The 16,673-nt window shown below is 36.9% G+C and overlaps 2 long non-coding RNA genes across 2 annotated transcripts; one reads left to right on the top strand and one right to left on the bottom strand.

Moving 5' to 3' along the window:
• Positions 1–4,257: 4,257 nt before the first annotated feature.
• LOC113039557 (uncharacterized) lies at positions 4,258–7,502 on the bottom strand. The gene is made up of 4 exons (XR_003275045.1): positions 7,464–7,502; positions 7,102–7,221; positions 6,930–6,991; positions 4,258–4,362 (listed from the first exon to the last, which is right to left on the bottom strand). It is a non-coding gene; the product is annotated as an uncharacterized LOC113039557 (long non-coding RNA).
• LOC113039558 (uncharacterized) lies at positions 7,129–16,363 on the top strand. Its single transcript, XR_003275046.1, has 3 exons — positions 7,129–7,209; positions 14,389–14,448; positions 16,089–16,363. It is a non-coding gene; the product is annotated as an uncharacterized LOC113039558 (long non-coding RNA).
• Positions 16,364–16,673: the final 310 nt, after the last annotated feature.

Genomic DNA, 16,673 nt, shown 5'->3' on the forward strand with positions numbered 1-16,673 from the left:
GTTGCATTAAACAGCTACTCAATCATCTACAGTATATTTGTTTCTTTACAACACGTGTTATTAACAAGATTTTAATTTATGTAATAACAGACAAATAATAAATATATATTTATAACTGCAATGTTTTTACATTTTTTATTGTAATTTTGTCTATTAAAGGGGTCATCTGATGCGATTTCAAGTTGCATAAAGAAGATATCTAAAATTTCCAAAGACTAAAGTCTCAAATCCAAAGAGATTTATAAAAGTTAAGAGTCAGCTACAACCCTCTAAAACGTGTCTCTCTTCCCTCCCTCCAGGACATTTACAGAACTGCTCTTGAGCCCTCTGTCACTTTAATCATACTGAATAAGCTTTTTTGCAATAAAAATCTTTTATCTGAACTGTTTGTTCACTTCACTGGTTTGCACTCTATCTGCCATGTGTCTTGAGCTGCTTTAAATTTATTTTAAATTTTATTATATGTCTTTTTTGCATGCCCTTTATTGTATAGCTGTATCTTATATTTTATATTTGATCTAGATTTTTAGGCTCCACTGTTAGTGTTATCTGTATGTACCGAGGGTCTGAGAGTAACGCAATTTTGACGTTATGTATGTACTGTACATGTGGAAAAATTGATAATAAAGTTGAATTGACTTAACTTGAATTAATGTTAACATGTTACAATGTAACACAATGCATAAAAACACACTATAAGTCATTATAATCCATTATTATGTCCCCACTGGATGCCACATTTGGCCCGTTTGTAATGTTTTGGGCAAATTTAGTTTTTGTCTTGTCTCGCTTGTGTTCTGACCCGGAAAGGCATCAAAGTATGACAACGGGCATAACATTTCTGTCACACACTTGAAGCATTCACAAAGCACTGGATATCAGGGCTGTCAGAGCACACCTCGGTTTTCAGACTGATGAACTTTGTAAAAATGGACACGTTTCAGAAGGCGGGGCATAGAGGAGAAACAAAAATGTATAGTATGTGGAAAATGTGTTTTTTGAACCCTAAACCGTATAAATACATTTAATTACACCAAATTCATGAAATAATGGTCTTTATAGCAGCATCATATGATCCCTTTAATTGATTAAAATATTTAGAGTATATTTTTTCATATTACTTTGCTTAAAAGCATTCTGAATCACTTGCCTTTTCTGTCAATTTTCCTACATTTCTTGGAGATGCAGCACATAACAACTGCAGCTACAATCAACAGAGATCCAGCAGCAGCAGAAATCAACCCTATGTCATATGAAGGTAGTCCATGATCTGTAATGAATAAAATGAGCCATTAGTGTGAGTGAATCTGTCACCTGATCTGCAACAAACACTACCAAACAACAGCATGAAATCAGCTGAAGAAGTCAATGTGAATATCTGAACCAATACTGTATACCTGGACACGGCCAGCAAAGTTCACAAATGTCCAGATGTGTGGTCTGGTTTGTGATGGGATTGTTGATCACACAGCTGTAGCTGTTTTTCTCCTGATATTCCACCTCCAGAGGTAGAGAGAGACTGATGCTGAGATCAGACACACTGATGCTGGACAATAAACTGTTTCCTTTGTACCAGGAGAGAGTCACATGACCCACATTCAACACTGAACACACCAGTGAACAATTCTGATGTGATGAAGATGATGATGAAGATGATGATGAAAGATATTGTGAAGTATCTCTGGTAAGGTTAGGCATTGGCAGACGAGCTAAAAACATGAATGAGCAGAATTATAAGAAGTTAATCTCAATAATCAGCATTGTTCTTTTAAAATTTTAATGGGAAAATGGAGGTTACAGTGAGGTGCCTACATAGAAGTCAATAAAGAGTAAATATGTAAATAAAAAAAATAAAGAAATAAAAAAACGAATTGACTTACCTTGTAAGCACCTCACTGAAACATTGATTCTCTCTCTCTCTCTCTCTCTCTCTCTCTCTCTCTCTCTCTCTCTCTCTCTCTCTCTCTCTCTCTCTTTTTAATGAATCAAAATTATATTTGTGGTATGTAACCTTATGCCACACATTATGTCCATGGTTATTTGAACCCAAAATATTAATTTAATAAAACATGAATATGCTCAACAAATTATGTATTAACTCACCATAGACAGAAACTGAATGATTTTTTTTTTTTTTTTTTAACTGAATTCTTCTGTTGACAGTTTCACTCCAGTTATCTCTACTTCATAGAGTCCAGTGTGTTGAGTTGTGATGTTTGTGATGGTCAGAGATCCAGTCTGTCTGTCCAGCTTCAGTCTGTCTCTGAATCTCCCGTCAGGAACATCAGATGTTAAGCAGACTCTATAAACTCCACTGATTTCAGCGATCATAGTTTTTTTCGGCTCCAAAATTCCACATTATTTCATGTGGAATTTCTTTGTGTATTTCAGTAAGTTCAGTGTTTAGAGTAACAGAATCTCCCTCCATCACTGACACTGATTCACCAAACACATCTGATGAATGAACAGATTTAACTCAGAATAATATACTATTTTAGGTTTAGAAAGCCTGAAATCAGTTTGTAACGCAGCAAAAACACCAAACAAAATGAAAGTCACCATATTGACAGACAGACGTCTGAGAATCAATAATTTGATCTGTTTTATGTTTACAAATAAATGTAATTTTACATGATACGTTCCTTGGGTAAACCTTAATTCTGCTATACGCCTTCATTCACGAGTTCACCCTTACATCTAATCTGAAGGCGAATAGTAGGCATATTTTGGCATGCTGTCCTGTGGAAGAGGGGTCCGTTATAATAGTCTGTGTGTGTACACACATACACACACACACACACACACATATGCATATGTGTGTGTGTGTATCAAAAACAAAAATCTTTATTAAAAAGACAACATTTTAATTTGTATTTATTTATTTATTTATTTTTAATTTTTGAAATTTAATTTGTTTTCTGACAAGTATAGATTTTGCTTGCGTCAATTATTAAAAATATGATTTGTAATCATAAATGTAATGATAAATCTTACAGATTTTAAAAATGATTTCATAATCATTAATTTTTTTTTTGGTAAATAAAGAATATCTGCCATCTCTCATTGAGGGTCTTAAGCGTGTCACAAGCATCTCAACATCTGAGTCAAATTGAAACCTGGGGTGGTCTCATTTCCTTCAGAAATCTGATTTGATCTGTTGGGTAGACAAGCAGCTCATGCAAAAGAACGACCTTTTGTTTGATGAGTGTTCAGTTTGTAGGTTAAGAGCTTCTTCCAGTGTCCTCTTGGAAGCACAGCCACCACAAAATCAGACTTACTTTGAGATCATTCTGAGGTTAATTACATATTTAAAAACATTATTAATCATTAAGAAATATTTTATTAGCTATGATTCTGTTTTTGAAATCAATTCTTTACATAGCTATGACAGTAAACACTGGAATCTAACAATGCCTTGGTAAAAAAGAAAAAAAGAAAAAAAAGGCAATCTTTAAAAAAGGAAGCAGATACATAAATTAAATATTCATAATTAATAAAATATAAATATTGAATATTCAGTTCAACCTAGCTGAATCCAGATGTGTTTAATTAGGGTTGAAGATAAACTCTGCAGGACAGCGGCCCTCCAGGACCAAGTTTGGGCCCCCCGTTTTAAAACTTGACAAAATTAATCAGCTTGCCACAGCCTGAAAATTCACCAACAGTTACAAATAAATGTTGTTTGATCAAAATTATTACTAGGGACAAGTTAGTAGTTGCTGGATATTGTTATTAGTTTCCCAACTTAATTCCTTGAAGAAATCTCGGTTGTTTTCACTTCAATACTTCCAATAGTTCTAAGTAAGCAAGTAATCACACACACACACACACCTACACACAATGTGATGATGTTTTTAGCTGATGTTATTCAAAACCCACCAGATGGCGCCAATAAATAAAAATGATGTCAGTGGAAAGGTGTAAATATGAGTAAAAATTGTCTTACTGACCTGCACCTGCAGAACAAATTGTGTGTTAAAAGAATCTTTAAAATGTATTCTGTGTTTAATTGAGTTTATTTTTGTTATTATTAAGCCTGTATTGAATATGCAATATTCAATATATTTATTTAATCAGGAGTAGACAGTGATAGAGGCAGGACATCATTAAGGGTGAGATAAATTTTAATAAAGTTATACATTTCCCTAGGTGATTAGCTAAAAAATTCAACATTTACAGGATTTTCTGATGCTATGATAAACACACAATTAAACTAAAAAAAGAGCAACAACATTTCAGACATGGCAGAGATTAAATTTGAACTAAAAAGTATGAAACAGGGCTCCGTATTGAGCTCTAAAATATATTTGATCATTGTTGATTATTTCTGCCGATATTTAAATACACAGGCTCCTTTGATTTCTGTAAGAAAACACAAACTCAATTAGAAACCTGCTGATGACACAGTAAAAAAAAAGAAATAAAGAAAAATAATATTATATATTTTATATATTATATTATATATTTATTCTGCTATTTAAGCCTGCATTTATTTGATCAAAAATACAGAAAAAAAATGTAATATTGTGATATTTTATTACAATTTAAATTAATTGTTTTTAAATTTATTAAACTTTAAATTATTTATTTCTGTGATGCAAAGCTGAATTTTTTGGATCATTATCACATGATCATTTAGAAATCATTCCAATATGATGATTCATTATTAAAGTTGGAAACAGTTCTGCTGCTTAATATTTTTTCAGAACATGTGATCCTTTTTAGGATACTTTGATGAATAATAAAATAAATAATCTATGTTTTTAAAATATAAATATTTTATAATAACAATATACACTACTGGTCAGTAATTTGGGGTCAGTATTTTTTTCTTTCTTTTTTTTTAAATAAAATCAATACTTTTATTCAACAAGGATGTGTTAAATTGATAAAAAGTGATAGTAAAGAAAATATATTATTAGAATAAATATTATTAGAATTTTTATTTTATTTTATTTTGAATAAATTCAGTTCTTTTGAACCCTTTATTGATCAAATATATTAGACAGCAGAACTGTTATGGATATGTAACCCTCATTCCCTGAAGGAGGGAACAGAGACATTAACAATGGGATCATGCCCGAGAACCCAATCACCTTAGAGTGGTACAAAACAAGCCAATGGTACACAAAGTAGCTTGGTCTGCAGAATTTGCATTGTGAGCTCTGCCCCGCAGAGTGGGTATATAAGGAGTAGAGCGAGCAACTCGCATTCAAGTCTTTGCTTCGGAGCTGAGCCAGTGACCCGGCCGTTCAGCAGAACAGCGATGTGGCAAGGGGATATAACGTCTACAGGCATACCCACGGCGAGGCAGCATAGTGGAGCAGACAGCCCCGGCATGGGAGGCAGAGCATCCCTTAGCGGGTGCGGAGTGCGGGCACTCGTCTGACTCCAAGTAGCAAAGAGGGCATGAGAAAGCTAAACGTTCTGGAGCTGGCTTTGCATGGAAACTGGCAAGGGGACAGGAAAATGAGAGACTTGAGGAAGCACATCGCCAACTGTCGTTTGTGGCCTCTTGGGACCCGGAGGTAGAGGAAACAGCTCTTTTAGTGAAGGTTTGGGTACCACCGGCTGCAGGGCCAGTGGCGGAACAAAAAGAAAATGAGAACAAAGGATTCTGGAAAGGAGTGATCCTGCTACCATCTCCTGACGAGCTGACGTCTCCAACTCCGGGTCACTCAGGAATGCCGCTTGACCTGGTGTATGGCAGGCTTAGGGGCAGAGATGGGTTGTGGGAACCAATCATCCAATCTCGAGCGCTCGGGACGGGGCGGAGGAGTCCACTCATGCCCGATACTCTCCGCTGCCCAGGAAAGTATGGCCGCCAGCTCAGGATCGGACTCGGACAACGCTGGCACTCCCGAGGGAGGCAACGCAGGTGAATCCTCATTTTCCGAGGACTCAAGCCTGCCTTGTGATGCGGCGATTGACATACATGAGCAAACTCATCTGGAGACTCAACCAGCTGCGGCATATGTGAGGGGGGTGTGGCCCGAGGAGGTTGGCTCGTCAGGGAAGCCCACACGGTTACCCTCAGATCACCCTGGCCACCAGCCGAAGTAGCCCTCTTACGAGAAGAAGAGCTAGAACTGGGTGTGGCAGAGGGGACTCTGTACCTTTTAAGGTAATCCGAGTCTCAATCTTACTGCCGAGATGATCATGTCCCTGCAATGAGAACATGACCCATCCACGAACACAGTCTCAGCGACAAACACAGTCTCACCGTGCTGGAAACCCAGAGACGTGACACAGCATTCATGGCGGTCACGAAGAGCGATGTATTGACCGCACACAGAAACACACGGGCGGAATGACATCTTTAAAAAGATGCAAATCGACCCGTTACTCTTTTGTGAGAAGAAATGAGCTCTTTCTGTTAAAGCGCTCAGGGCAATGCAGTAGCTGTCGCAGGAAACCCAGACGAACTGGTTAATTGTGCCGTCACACCAACACCAGCTGACTCGCTTGTGAAAACTCAAGTGAAAGCAGCAAGCGATGTGCTTGGCTCCGAAGCGAAAGCTTGAATACGAGTTGCTCACGCTGCTACTTATATACCCGCTGTGCGGGGCGGAGCTCGCGATGCAAATTCCGCAGACCAAGGTAGGTATTATGAGTACCATTGGCTCGTTTTGTACCACTAGAAGATGATTGGGCTCTCAGGCGAGATCCCATTCGTAACGTTGAACGTGACCAACTGAAAGGGAACTGAAAGTAATGAGGGAGATGATGCAATGAACGTTAAAAGTGAGTGAAGAACTGAGAACTGAGTGTTGAACTGAGAAAATTAAGACACTAATAATTTATCAGTAACATGATAAAGTCTGACCACCCACATCTGTTCACTGTCTGTCATATTACACACAAAACTTCAGTCATCAAGCTTTAATCAGACTGCAACATCATCTTACAACAGTCATGAATGATCTTACCGTTTTTTGTGTTCTTGGTGTATGCAGTGTTGAATCATTTTCGTATATCTAGCGGATCACTACTGCATTAACAATAATCACAGTCATGTTAAAACAACAAAGCTGTCAATCTTATATTTAAATGTATAACTAAAATAGGATAATTATTTCAACAAAGGCATTAATTGCTTACTTTTCTGAACTATTGTTTTATGTCTCCAGCAGAAACAGCACCACAAGACTGCAGCTACGATCAACAGAGATCCAGCAGCAGCAGAAATCAGCACGATGTACAGTAAAGGTAAGCCCTGATCTGTAATGAATAAAATGAGCCATTAGCAAGGTGGCCAACTCTCATGCATCTGCCGTGACACTCACGCTTTCAGCATCAATCTCACGCTGAATTCCAAGTATGAGTGTCACACTAGATGCATGAGAGTTGGCAACCCTGCATTAGTGTGATTGAATCTGTCCATCTGACCTACAACAAACACTATCAAATAACAGCACTGTATTACTGAGAGTATATCAACATTAATGTCAGCGCTGACATACCTGAACATGGTTGACAGAGTTGAGTGATGTTGAGATGTGTGGTCTGGTTTGTGATGGGATTGTTGATCACACAGCTGTAGCTGTTGTTCTCCTGATATTCCACCTCCAGAGGTAGAGAGAGACTGATGCTGAGATCAGACACACTGATGCTGGACAATAAACTGTTTCCTTTGTACCAGGAGAGAGTCACATCACTCACATTCACCACTGAACACAACAATGAACAATTCTGCTGTGATGATGAAGATGAAGATGATGATGAAGAACATTGTGAAGAGTTTCTGCTGATGACAGGAACAGGAAGACGAGCTGAAAACATGAGAGAATAGACAAAAACTTGGGTAAAGTCAACTATTGTTTCAAAATATAAAATGAGGAAACACTTCAGTAGTTCTAATAATATTCTGGTTCCAGTAAAACCAGAAGCTACAAGTTAAACTCAATTGACAGAATTTGTAGCATTGAAGGTCACAAATGATCTCTGCTTACCATAGACAGAAACATTGTATGTTTTTGATGACAGTTTAGCTCCAGTCATGTCTACAATATAGACTCCAGCGTGTTGAGTTGTGATGTTTGTGATGGTCAGAGATCCAGTCTGTCTGTCCAGCTTCAGTCTGTCTCTGAATCTCCCATCAGGAACATCAAATGTGGAGAAGATTTGATGTTGTTTTTTAATTTTAGCTATAGAAGAACTGTATGATCCAAATGTCCACACTACGTCGTCAGCTTGTTGTACTTCAGTAACATCAGTTTTCAAAGTAACAGAATCTCCCTCCATCACTGAAACTGATTCACCAAACACACCTGATGAACAAACAGATTTTACACTGATTAAAGCATCTGGTGTATGTATGTATGTATATATATATATATATATATATATATATATATATATATATATATGAATTTTTCCAAAACTTTATACAATTCAAGGTTACACAGCAAAATCTCCATTGTCAATTCAACACTCTGAGTGTGGAGTCTGTGGATTCATATAAACTCTGAAGCAGTGTTAAAAGTAACACTGAAGCAGAGTTGAAGTTAATGAAATAATTAAGAAGTTAATTGAGTTATGATTGAGCATTATTGAAGACACCTGATGTTAACAAGCAGACTCACCAACCGAGAAAAATCACAATTTGTGTGTCACCATTATAGTGCTCAATGTTTGATTTAGTTGTGATCTTGGCTTGTGGCTTTTTACTTTTAAACTTTGTTCGGTAAGCCAAGAGCAAAAGTCATCGGGTGATGATGATTATGTTTTAATGTAATCATTGTTTGACCTGAGTTACTGAACTAATTTACAGTGTTTTCTCTAAATAAAACTTCCATATTGATTGTAAAAGCTTTGATTCCACAATGAAAATGTCTGCTAGTGATGTGTCGTTCGTGAACGAATTGTTCTTTTTGAACGAATCTTTTAGGTGAAAGAATCGTTCTCGTTCACGTAATCCACTGACTCATATTTATCGTTCAGTGAAGTTTCTCCCTCCACAGCAGCGTGGCGCTATTAGTAGCGCATGCACAGCTCAGTGAACCGGGTAAACTGAACCATTTCATCCTGTCAAAGAATTACTCAACCTCGAGCCAATAGCCTTCGAGTATGAGATGTGACAGAGTATGTGATTTGTTCAATGTAGTGAACGAATACGCCCTTCAATTAACAATGTTTCATGAGTCTGAACTAGATCTAGAGCTCTTATCGTTCGTGAACGAAATGACTGAACTGGTACCCATGTCGCTCTTGCACGAGTTGAATGATTTAGTAGCCTACATCTCGTTCGTGAATGAAATGACTGAACTGAAACACATGTCATTCGTGAACGAGCTGAATGAACGGATACATGTCGTTCGTGAATGAATGAACTGTTACATAGCTTATCTCGTTCGTGAACGTAATGAATGAGAGTAAACTGCAAAGGTACAGTACTGTGCACATACGCTTGTTTTGATATTTAGTAACTCCACGTTTAATCCCCGATTTATGAATGTGAATATATAATATACAAACTGTCTGACCAAACAATTAAAATGCTAATTAGGCAAGAAAACCTTGTGCTTTGTTCATCTAAACAACTTAATTAGACTTTATATATTGAATGCGATTATACACACATTTTAATAAAGCCAGATCAGTTTGTGAATCCGTTCGTTGACTAAAGACATAACACTTAATACACTCTTCTTTGCCACCTGCTGGCATATTTTTTGTAATACGAAGAAATGATAACTGAACGAATCATTTTGGTAAACGAACTGAAAATGAACAAATCTCTAGAAAGAATAATAATTTCCACCACTAGTGTCTCTTGCAAGGGATTCAGATTTTTTTTTTTTATTATTAAAGAGTCTTTATTTTAGGAACACACAGATAACAAGAATCAGTGTATGAATCTCAGCAACGGTGACAAACAGCATATCCAGATAAACAGATCTACTCTGAACATCACAAAACTAGATACTAAAAATTCACATAAAAACAGCAAAAATAAAATATAGTTAGAATAAAAAGTTCAAACAACAATCAATAGCACACATGATTGCTTTTGCTCTGGTCTGTATGTTATAATTCTGTTACCACAGCAACACAGAGTCTAAAGTAAACATCTGAAGGTTCAATATCCCAACTAAAGCAAACACTGACCACTATAATGGTGACACACAAATTGTGATTTTCTTGTTTGGTGAGTCTGCTTGTTAACATCAGGTGTCTTCAATAATGCTCAATCATAACTCAATTAACTTCTTAATTATCTCATTAACTTCAACTCTGCTTCAGTGTTACTTTTAACACTGCTTCAAAGTTTATGTGAGTCCAGGGGCCTGGGGCCTGTTCTTCGTACGTCGCTAACTCAGTTAGCTGGATTTGATTGTTGACGATTTGGCATGATCTTGGATCGTTTGGTTCTTCGAAGCTCATCCCGGAGCTGCTGTCATAGCAACAGGTCCGTTAGCTTAAACCTGCTCAGGAGCAGGCTTATTTCATGTAAACAGGATTAGATCGCTTCTTTTCAACCAGAACTGAAACTCAAAATATGTCTGCTACCACCGCTACTTTATTACAAGAGTATCGTACTGATCCAGGGACAATAATTTTAAACAATAATCATTAAAAAAAATATTTAAAAATAATATAAAAATGCTGTGTAGTCCATAACAGCCTACTAGACAGCCAGTTTTACTCACTGAAATATTTATTTGTCATAAAAGTATTACTTCATAATTGTATTAGAGTCGTACACACATGCTATACAGATAATAGAGTCGTGCATTATTTTGAGTGATGACTGCTATCATAAGAGTGGCTTGATGGAGCGCAGGAGATGCAGATAACATGATATTGACCCTTAAGAAACTTTCATAAATGCTGTCACGTAACAAATCTTTCCAAATATAAAATAAAATGAATAGATAATTTCTACATTGAAATAAAAATGTAAACACTGCACAAATCTAAATAATTGGGAATCATGAAAAAAAATCTAATAAAATAAAAACATGTATCTATTATCTGTTTCATGTATCTATTATAACATTTATGTAGGTTTGTTTGCTTGGCTGTTTCCTTATAAAAGTCCAGAAATTTGTCAAGTTTTTCGTCAGGTGTCGTTTTAAATTATATGACGTCATTACATTTCCTTCTTGCCACCAGCCAATCGCTGCACTGCTGATCATAGTTTCGAGTATCGATACATATCCCCTTTTAAGACAACACATGTACGCGCAATTATCTCAGATAACTCGATCCAGCGATACGAATCATACACAACAGGTGTGTTCGAAGAACCCAATTAGCCGGATCATGATTAACACGATGATATCATCTTGGATGTGTCATTTGATCTCGGATGTAATAAGCGACCTACGAAGAACAGGCCCCAGACTCCACACTAAGAGTGTTAAATTAACACTGGAGATTTTGCTGTGTATAGCTTTCCCCCCACAATTACCCTTCCCACCAAAATAAAATACAATTAAAAGAACAACAGCAATAATAAAAATAGACAATTTGGAAAGAAATAATAATAATAATTATATATACAGTGCTGTGAAAAAGTGTTGGACCCCTTCCTGATTTCTTTTTCTTTCTTTTTTTTTTGCATGTTTGTCACACTTGAATGTTTCAGATTTAAATATTAGTCAAAGATAACACAAGTAAACACAATATGAAGGTTTAAATGAAAGTTTTATTATTAAAGGAAAACAAAATCCAAAACTACATGGCCCTGTATGAAGAAGTGTTTGCCCCACTGTTAAAACAGTGGTTTATCACACCAGTTCAGTTTCTCTAGCCACACCCAGACCTGATTACTGCCACATCTGTTCACAATCAAGAAATTAGGACCCGTCTGACAAAGTGAAGTATACCAAAATATCCTCAAAAGCAAGACATCATGCCAAGATCCATAGAAATTCAGAAACAAATGAGAAAGAAAGTAATTGAGATCTATCAGTCTGGAAAAAGGTTATAAAGCCATTTCTAAAGCTTCGGTATTCCAGCAAACCACAGCAAGAGCCATTATTCACAAATGGCAGAAACATGGAACAGTGGAGAACCTTCCCAGTAGATGCTGGCTGACCAAAATTACCCCAAGAGGACAGAGACGACTCATCCAAGAGATCACAACACCCCCCACAACAATGTCCAGGGAACTGCAGGCCTCACTTGCCTCAGTTAAGGTCAGTGTTCATGACTCTGGCAAAATGGTCTGCTGAGTTAAAAGAACATAAAGTCTTCTCTCAGTTTGGCCCAGAAAACATATTGATGATCTCCAAGACTTTGGGGAAAATACTCTGTGGACTGACGAGACAGAAGTTGAACTTTGTAGATGTGCCCCATTACGTCTGGTGTAAAAGTAACGCAGCATTTCAGAAAAAGAACATCATGCCAACAGTAAAATATGGTGGTTGTAGAATGATGGTCTGGGGCTGTTTGCTGCTTCAGGACCTGGAAGATTTGCGGTGATAAATGGAAACATGAATTTTGCTGTTTACCAAAAAATCCTGAAGGAGAATATCCGGCCATCTGTTTGTGACCTCAAGCTGAAGTGAACTTGGGTTCTGCAACAGAACAATGATCCAAAACACACCAGCAAGTTCACGTCTGAATGGCTGAAGAAAAACAAAATGAAGACATTGGAGTTGCCTAGTCAAAGTCTTGACCTGAATCCTATTGAGATGCTGTGGCATGACCTTAAAAAGGCTGTTCATGCCCGAAAACCCTCCATTGTGGCTGAAATACAACATTTCTGCATAGATGTATGGACCAAAATTAGGTTGCCATGTCTCATAAAGTTTTTGGACCAATTCCTTCATTAAATATTCTCTAATTTCAAATATAAAAACAGGTCACTCATCCACATTGAAGCTTTAGGTGGGACTGTTGATTTACACTCGAGTAATAATATTTTCCTGGCTAATAAAGTGGCAAGGGGTGATGACATTTTCTTTATCTTGTTTGTCAATGATATTTTGTGGTATGGTACACAAAAATGAACAATTTTCTACATCCTACACTGGATTCTTACGGATTCTTACCCCTACACAAGAATGATAAAATAAGTTTCTCTAGTGTATGAAAAAAAGCTTGCAAAGCTTGCAAAAACTGCAAATAAACCTGAGAAACTGCGAGTAATAGAAACTCCCAGATATTTAGATCCAGATTGAGAAATCCAAAACGGAAGAGATGATACATTAATTTATAAAGCAAGGGAGTTAATTGGGAAACATTAGCTTTTTGATAGGTTTAGTTTATATCCTGAAAAACTGCCAAAAAAATGACGTGACATTCAGCCAGTTATGGTGACCCATACTCAGAATTCGTGCTCTGCATTTAACCCATCCAAAGTGCATACACACAGAGCAGTGAACACACACACGCACACACACGGAGCAGTGTTCATCATTTATGCTGCGGCGCCTGGGGAGCAGTCGGGGGTTCTGTGCCTTGCTCAAGGGCACCTCAGTCATGTTATTGCCGGCCCGAGATTCGAACCCAAAACCCTAGGGTTAGGAGTCAAACTCTCTAACCACTATAAGTTGTATTCAATATATATATTTTTTTGTATTATTTCTAATGACATCTGTGAAGAATGTTACTGATATTAAAGCCCCTCCCCCCAAAACAAAACAAAACAAACAAACATAAATTTAAGACTTACCAGCCAAATGCCACCAACACAAACAGAACAAAACAAACATGTGAAACATTTTCTTTAGTTGTGAAAAGTCTGATCTAAAACACTTGAGCTGTTCATCTTCTGAATCCTCCCACGAAAGCGGTTGACCCTCCTATAGGGGTGGAATCAACAAGATCTGTGTGAATGATATACGGTTATAAATAAATGCTCAACTGGCTCTTTTTAGGACTATACACTAGTAAACATTCCTTGTTATATCATTGAACATTTGATCATTGAACATTTTCTAAAGAAGATAAAGTGTTGGTAACCAAACTTTACGAAAAACATTTTATTTTTATTTTTTTATATTTATTTAGTGTTTAGTTTTTTTAGGGTGAGTAAATTATTATTATTATCATTTTTTCAAGTGAGGTATCCCTTTAATAATGTCTGTCATCTCACACTGTGACACTATGAGCTCATCGTCTGAGTCAGACTGAAACCTGTGATCCGTTTTCTTTAGAAATGTGGTTTGATCTGTAAGATGAACAGACCATTTAGTGTGTGCATGTTTAGCTTGATAGGTAAGAGTTTATTTCTGTTTTGCATTTTATATCTCACAGTTGATACACTCACAAAACATGTCCAACAGAAGCATTCATAAATGAGTTTTATGACAATTTATAAATAACTTGATATGCACACAAATGCTTGGTCCAAACAGAGCTGGCTGTCATTTGTTCTTCTGAATCAGTTATGTCATTTTTTGTTTTTAATTAAGTATTTCCTTTCTATTTAAGGTCATATGTTCCTGTTCTTTGTCTTTACGGCTGCAGTTGGCACGTCAGATACCGGAACAAGTAGGTGAACTGAATGTACACATGGTGCAGCACACCAACAGGCAAGGCAGAGGATGTTAATTTAGGTATGAAACAAAGTCTCAACTCAAAACAAAAAAAAATTGTACAATACATACCCTCCAGAAGTCTGAGATCTACAAGTGAGAAACAACTTGTGGTGCTATCACAGAGAGGCACACATACACATTCCAGAACATTCTCATTCACCATTCCTGGCTGGTGGTGTGATCTTCCCATTCCTATCCAGATTGCTGCTTCCTGACTATTTTCAAGCGACAGCTGAAAATTAATCTCTTTCGTCACCATCTAACTTCATCCTAAAAAAAAACACACACCTTTGCTTGACTTTACTTATTCCCCTGTCTAGCTCATACTATTTGAACAATTCCTGAAACTTGGTATTATGAGCACTTCCTGTGTCTATTTACCTCTTTAAGATGAATCATTTGATGTATTCCCCAGCTGTAAATTGCTTTGGATAAAAGCGTCTGCTAAATGAATAAATATAAATGTAAATATCTTTAATGTGTTGGGAAAGATTGCTGTAACGCCTCAATTACGGAGAGATGGCTATAAACACAATTTTTCAAGTTCAGGTTGACTAACATTAATCTACTCCTGTCTGGTTTGTTTGACAAAAATTTCAGATTCTGTATTATGATTGGTCGGATCGCCTGTCAATTAAACTTCAAGTGTGAGTTGCAGTCAGAGTGTGCAGCAGGTGCAAATGGAACAAGATTGTAACTGATGTTCTTTTTTCCCCCTCTGCTCAAGGTTTTTCCTCTTCTAGATTGTTAGGCCAAACTCAAGGTCTTTCTCTACTACTGTGTGTATCAGTGAAAGATATAATGTTTAGGCTACATGATAATGTTATTGTGCTGCTTGCAGTTGGAACTGTAAAATGGATATATTGTAATTCCACAAGACTCTCACAAGACTTCCCTTTTTTGGGAAGTTGTGGCCTAGTGGTCAGAGAGTTTGACTCCTAACCCTAGGGTTGTGGGTTTTAGTCTCGGACCGGCAATACCATGTCTTATGTGCCCTTGAGCAAGGCACTGAACCCCAACCGCTCCCTGGGCACCGCAGCATAATTGGATGTCCACTGCTCCGGGTGTGTGTTCATGGTGTCTGTCTGTTCATTGCTCTGTTTGTGTGCACTTTGTATGGGTTAAAAGCAGAGCACGAATTCTGAGTATGGGTCACCATACTTGGCTGAATGTCACGTAACTTTCACTTTCATATGAATAATTTTTTTTTTGTTTTTTTTTTGTCGTTTTTTTTTTGATTACAACGTTTTTTTGATATATATATATATATATATATATATATATATATATATATATATATATATATATATATATATATATATATATATATATAAAACGACATGGGTCATGCTGAGAACAGTGATACCAATGTTGCCGTAGACAGCCAAACTTCCTGTCCGCCATTTTGATTTTCTTTAACATATATATATATATATATATATATATATATATATATATATATATATATATATATATATATATTACGTGCAGCATTAATTTGGAGCCACAATTTGTTACGAGCCTCCTTGCCTTTTGCTGTCAGATCCTTTCAAAAATGCAAAATCCTACATTTTAAATTCTCCTTTCTTCCAGATGAGATCCCTTGTTGACCTGGCAACGAACCTGATGATAACTGGACGAATCTTCTCTGACAATAAAGGTTCTGTTGACAGTCATCCGCATTTTCTGGATTTTCTGACAGAGCTGCAGATATGAACCACTCAAACTTTAACATCCTCGCCTTCCTGTTCTGTCAGTCCATAAAGCTGGTACCTTTCTGTTTCATTGAGCTTGTCCTCCAAATCCGTTATCAGTTGCTTGTGGTCTTAACTTATTGTTTTCATATTAGAGATGTCTAACTTTACATCATTCAACTCCTGAAAGAGGTATTTTGTGGTCTCCTTCAAATAATTGACACACTCGCGGTTTTGTTTTATTTCTTGATTAAGAACAATTGTATTCTGACTCATCTTCTTCACAATGTCTTGACGATATTGTCTTGTACCTCCCCAAGTGTAGGTTCGGGCCGACTTCTCTTAGAATCTGGAGCACAAGCCACTTATTCAGGCAAAGGTATTGGATAGGAACCTGCATCATTCTTACGTGCATATAATTGCACTTCCATCAGTTCAAGCCCATCTGCCATTTTACCTTTGCTCATTACAAGTCTCTTCTCTG

Source organism: Carassius auratus, chromosome 22, assembly GCF_003368295.1.
Source record: "Carassius auratus strain Wakin chromosome 22, ASM336829v1, whole genome shotgun sequence".
In the NCBI taxonomy this organism is placed as follows: domain Eukaryota; kingdom Metazoa; phylum Chordata; class Actinopteri; order Cypriniformes; family Cyprinidae; genus Carassius; species Carassius auratus.